Below are 6,000 nucleotides of genomic sequence, written 5' to 3'. Positions count from 1 at the left end.
TGAAGCAACATCCTCCACAACTAGACTGAAGAACAAAACGACAGCAACTTGTCTGTTCCCCTTCCCCCAATTCCCCAACACTGTTCCCAACCCCCCAATTCCCCAATAAAAATCTTTAAAAAAAATAAATAAATAAAATAAATAAATAAGTGGGACCTCATCAAGCTAAAAAGCTTCTGCACATCCAATAAAACCATCGACAAAATAAAAACACAACCTATCAAATAAGAGAAAAGATTTGCAAATCATATATCAGATAAGGGTTTCACATACAAAATATATAAAAAACTCATACAACTCAATAGAAACAAAAACAAGCCGATGAAAAAATGGACAGAGAATATGAACAGAGATTTTTCCAAGGACAACATACAGATGGCCAACAGGTACATGAAAAGGTGCTCGAAATCACTGATAACCAGGGAAATGTAAATCCAAATCACCATGAGATATCACCACACACCTGACAGAATGCCTACTACCAAAAAGACAAAAAAAATAACAATTGTTGGCGAGGATGTGGAGAAAAGAGAACGCTTGTGCACTGTTGGTGGGAATGTAAATAGGTGCAGCCACTGTGGAAAACAGTATGGGGGTTCCTCAAAAAATTAACAATAGAATTACTATATGATTCCGTAATTTACTTCTGGGTATTTATCCAAAGAAAACAGAAAATATGAACTTGAAAAGATATATGTACCCCATGTTCTGTGCAGCATTATTTGTAATAGACAAGATATGGAAGCAACCTAAGTATCCATCAATACATGAATGGATAACAAAAATGTGAAATATATACACAGACACACACACACACATACACACACTTATATATACACACATATATATACACACACATATATGTCTACATACATACAAAAGGGAATATTATTCAGCCACGAAAAGGAAATCTTGTCATTTGCAACAACATGGATGGACCCTGAGGTCCACTATGAGGGCATTATGCTAAGTGAATTAAGTCAGGCAAAGACAAATACCATATGATCACCCTTTCGTGTGGAAATCGAAAAACAACCAAAGACATAGACACAGAGAACAGATTGGTAGTTGCTAGAGGTGGAGGATGAATATTGGGTGAAATGGGTGAAGTGGGTCAAAAGGTACAAACTTATCAAATAAATAAGTATGGGGATTTAATGTGCAGCATGTTAATTATAGTTAATATGATGGTATTGTTTATTTGAAAGTTGCTAAGAGAGATCTTAAAAGTTCTCATCACACAAAAACAGTGTGACTATAGTGATGGATATTAGCTAGACGTATTGTGGTGATCATTTTGCAATATATTCAAACATCAAAGCGTTATGTTGTACACCTGAAACTAGTATAATGTCATATGTCAATTATACATCAATTTTTTCTAAAAGGGTGCATCTGAAAAATGATTTTGCCATTTCAGCTTGGTTCCATGCTTCACTGGACCTTTTAATCTTTAGATGCCCCCCTGTTGGGTTCATACACTGAAAGGTATATTCTTGACCTTGTTGGAGACAAATGAGATTCTATATTAAACTTACTTTTTTTTTTTTTGGTCAGCTAACTTTTAAGGTTCAAATAGACCAAACTTTCTCATCCCAAGGAGTGTTAGTTTCATTGAAGTTGAGAATTAAGAGTGCCCGCCACGGTGGGCAAAAAAAGCAGAGCTGGAACACTGTAGCATGAACAACCTTGAAAAAGACAATGCTAACACATGAGTAGCTGGAAGCGGCAACATCTCAGTTCCTTTCTGTTAATTATCTCATCCATTTATTCTCCTTGTCATTCAATAAATAATATTTTTCTCATCCTTTTTTCAAAATCTTAGAACAATAAGAGATGTGCTCTCATAACTTCATCTAGTAGGAGAAAAAAATTAAGGACGTATGCACTACTAACTAGTCAACAAAAGATTCAGCTGACATTTATTAAGCTCCAACAATAGGCTAGGAATTGGGCAAATAAAATTCTATGGCCGTGAGTTTCAAATTTAATTCTGCTTCCTATTTAAACTGAATCAAAAGACTATTGTTTTGCTTATACACATAACAATTCATTTAATTCCCATATCAATCTATCAGTCTCACTGTCCCTAATCCTGGCTCACCAAAAGCATCACTTCTGCTCCCTTGCAGCCACACAGCAACATGCACGTCCATGGAGAACTCAGCAGGAAGACATTTTGGCATCATCAATGTATAAGTACAATAGATGGTTGATGCAGCCACGAAGTGCCAGGCGATTGCTCAAGCAGAATACAGATCATGAAGCAAGAGCAAGAGACCTTGCTGACCATGAACACCCAAGGGGATGATCAGAGAAGCAGAGGGACCAGAAGAGACAGGTGTCACCAAATTAATAGCAGAAAAAGGTTTGAAGCAGAAAGTAATAGTCAATAACATCTAGGGCTGTCAAGTAGAATGAGAAGTGATGAGTCATTAGGATGTGACTCTTAAGAGGTCCCCTGGTATTTTTAGAAAGCTATTTCTGTAGAGTTGGGGTGGTAAACATGACAGGGACACATGAATAAAATGGACTATGATGGCGCAAATGAATGCAGGTAGTTCTCCTAAGAGGATTGATCAGGAAGGAATGGGGCATGGGAGGGTAGTCTCACAGGGCTGCAGGTGGACCCAGGCTTGGAGGTTGCAGCTGTGGCATCTGTTGTTGAACGTGGGTTGAGTTGAGCACTTTTGTAAGTTGCGGTGGGAGTGGCTTTCAGAGAGGGAGAGGAGATATTGAGATTCAAGACTCAAGAAATAGAAGGGTGGTCTGAGGAGGGAAGGTCCTAGGGTGGTGATACAAGGGGCCAGAACCAGGCAGGAGGGCACGTCCTAGATGGGAGGGAAACCCCGCTTACAAAGGAAAAGCACACCAGGCTCAATGCTGCCTCTCCCAGGGAGGCCTCCATCCAGACCCTGCTCACCTGCTGCCATTCCCCTCCCTCACCATGGCAGGGCCACGTGCAGAGTGGGTGCACAGCGATTATCTGTGGCATGAAGGACAGCGAGCCCGTGTCTCGCATGGCTCAGAAACGGGCTCTGCCTTGAACGCTGAGTGTTGATCAGCTCCACGCTGGCTTGGGCAGCAGGTGCTCAGCCCCTGTGATGTCTGCCACCCCCTTTGATTCTCCTTCCCTGCCGCTCTCCTTCTCACTTAACCCCCAATGCTCTTATTTATGTGCACTTCTCTTCCTGAGGACAGAGTCACTGGGTCATTCTGTAATATGCTGGGGAAAGCCAGAGCCCTTTATGAAAAGGCCGGCAGAGCCTTTCTTCTTCATGGCAGGAAGCCTGAGCAGTGCTCAGCCCAGCAGTGGGAAGGGCTGGCTCACCTTCCTCCTTCCCTCCCCCCCGAGGGGACACTCCCCCGGAAGCACTATTGGTGCAGTGTCCAGCCCTGAAGTGGGGCAGGCGTCTGCAAAGAAGTCAGCAGCCACCGGCTCTGCAGGACGTGGGAAGAAATCAAACTCGGTAGAAAGATGGTGGGCAGGTGACACTCTGCGGCCTCCCCTCCCCGCAGCTGGGGCTGATGGACCCCACCGGGAGGCTTCGCCAGGCCCATGGAAGAGCTGGCCTCTCACAGAGGGCTGACCTCCGACGTGTCCAATCTCGGCCCCTGACCCCGAGCCTCCTCCTGAGAGCTCAGATCCTGCCTCATTCTCCTCTACGCCCCAGACAGGCTGTGATAGCTGCTCCTAGAGATCAAGCTCTCTGTCTCCGCACCATCACTGTCCCCTCTGTAGGAAAGGCACTGCTCTCCTGCACACCAGCCTGGCTCATGAGTTCGCCGCCTGGGCCTCCCCCTTCTACCCCCCATCACATCACACACAGCTGTCGCCTCTTGTATTTGCCTTACCCTGCAGCCTGCAGGCCACGGCGGAGACCGCTCACCTGGGCACCGCCACCCAGCATCCACGGACTAGGCTTTCTGATTCCACGCTGGGCTCAGCTTCCTGCCTCATGAAATGGGTACGATGACAGCACCCACTTTCCAGGATGGTGCTGAGGCTTCAGTGAGAGAGAGGGAGAGAGGTAGAGCGACCCTCAGGCAGCTGGCCATCATCAGTGTGGTCTCTGGACTTTGAAAGCACCTTGGCAGCCATCCTGCCCGCGGCTCCTGCTTCAATTCCAGCAGCATACACAATGTGCTCCCTATGACGTCGCCCCAGAGGAAACAGGCAGACACATGTAGGTTTGAGACCAGACAGCCCTCAGTTTGAATCTAGACTCCAGCACTGAGATCGGTGTAACTGAGAGCAAAGCTATTAACCCCCGGGAGCCTCAGCCTGTTCATCTACAAAGCTCCCCAGTAGGTGCTGTGGGATAATGAAATGAGATGAGTGGGAACGCACCTGTATTCCAAGGCCCTGAATGGAAGTCTGCACTCCTGTGGAGTCCTCTCTCAGGGGAAAAAGCAGGCAGGATCACCCAGCTTTGATCCAGACCACCCGGGGATTTCTCGCAGAAAAGCCCCGCGTTCTTTCCCCAAAGGAAACTGTGAGCTGCCAGCGGTCGGTCGTGCGGTCCTGGGTCCCGGGGCTGTGTTTGAAGTAATCAACAACCAACCCTTACCTGCTCACTGAATCTGACATGTGGGCTTGCATCTGAGAAGCTGCATGTGTTCCTCCAAATTAAACAGGCACCTGGGGAGAGAATAACTTTTGTCAGGATGTGGGGTCCAGAACTGCCCTCCTGTTTTCCTACCATGGTTATTTACAATAATCATTTTTCGCCCAATGTCACTTGTCGGCTGCTAACTGCCTCCTATTAAAAAAGGACTGGAAGGAGCAGGAGAAGAGGCCTCTGCCAGCACCTGCCCACTGAGCCAGCAAGGTGCCAGGAGGTTTCAAGGAGCAGAAGGCCAGGGCTTCATTCCCAGCTTACTAGTTTGGGACCCTGTGCAAGTAACTACCTCTCTGAGCCTCGGTTGCCTCATCTGTAAAATGGGTATTATAACATGGCCCGAGGATGCAATATGGCCAAATGAAGGCATGGTGCTGACGTGCTGTGCTGCACTATAGTCAGCTGGAGTTGAACAAGCAAGGCATGAGGGCTGGGGTGTTCTGCAATGGAAAGAAAGGAAAAGCAATGGCAGTATAAAGCACCCATTAGGTGCTACTATTGCATAGACTTTTGTATTTCACCCTCAAAACAAGCCAAGAAAATGGGTGCGTTATTCCCATTCTAAGGGAGATGAAAGCCTCGCAGAAGTTGTAACGGGCTGAAATCTGCATCAACGGCAAAGAATGTTCAGCCACGTGTGCCTGCCTCCTAAGCGCCCTATCATGCCAGGATGCCTAGGGAGCTGCAGGGGCATTAGAAGTTCCCAGTGGCCTGGGCTGCTGCCTGGACAACATTCTAAGGGGGTGACAGGAAGTGAGGAAATTGGACTGACTCACTGCGTAGGAAGACCTCCCTCCGGGACGACCCCTGAAGCTGCCTGAGCTGGCACCCCATCCCTCAGAGCAGAGGGCCTTCCTCTGGCCCTCCATCACCAGACCAAGGGAGGGGAAGGCGCCCAGAGGTGAGGCAGACTCAGCTGGGTCTGCCATAACCACCCAGATCAAAGGAGCTGCAGCCGCCAGCCCTGCTGACCTCCAGAGCCACGCCCAGTCTCCACTCCTTCCTGCATATATATCCCCAGGCCTGGAACACCCCTGCCTGCCCTTGGCCTGGCCAGCTCCCACCGGAAGTTTCATGTCTCTGTGTAAAACGCACTTCCTCGAGGACCCCTCCTAGAATCTCCAATACGGGTGGGAAACTCTGTCCTGGGATCCCACAGTGTCCTGCGTTCTTCCCCTCCTGGGACTCAGCCACACACCTGCCCTCTGACTGGCTGCCTTCCACCCAGACGATATGCACCGAGAGGGCAAGGACTGTGCCTGTTTCACTGCCGTTACAGACAGCTGCAAACCCTGCCACACAGAGCGGGTATATTATCATCACTAAGGATAGCATCGCAAAGTGAGACACCACAGGTGAAATTCTGCGTACACCGCAG

General features: G+C 47.8%; 1 long non-coding RNA gene across 5 annotated transcripts in view; it reads right to left on the bottom strand.

Annotated features, from left to right (window-relative positions):
• The window catches only part of LOC109390260 (uncharacterized), a 473,964-nt gene that overhangs the window by 79,722 nt on the left and 388,242 nt on the right, over positions 1-6,000 (bottom strand). For 2 of the 5 annotated variants that reach the window (XR_002125534.1, XR_002125539.1), the window contains one exon: positions 3,856-4,642. This is a non-coding gene — a long non-coding RNA (uncharacterized LOC109390260). The remainder of the gene's footprint in view (positions 1-3,855; positions 4,643-6,000) is intronic. The other 3 variants (XR_002125536.1, XR_002125538.1, XR_002125535.1) reach the window with 3 other exon arrangements.

Source organism: Hipposideros armiger, unplaced genomic scaffold, assembly GCF_001890085.2.
Source record: "Hipposideros armiger isolate ML-2016 unplaced genomic scaffold, ASM189008v1 scaffold_9, whole genome shotgun sequence".
Lineage (NCBI taxonomy): Eukaryota > Metazoa > Chordata > Mammalia > Chiroptera > Hipposideridae > Hipposideros > Hipposideros armiger.
This window is presented reverse-complemented; position numbering and strand designations above follow the sequence as displayed.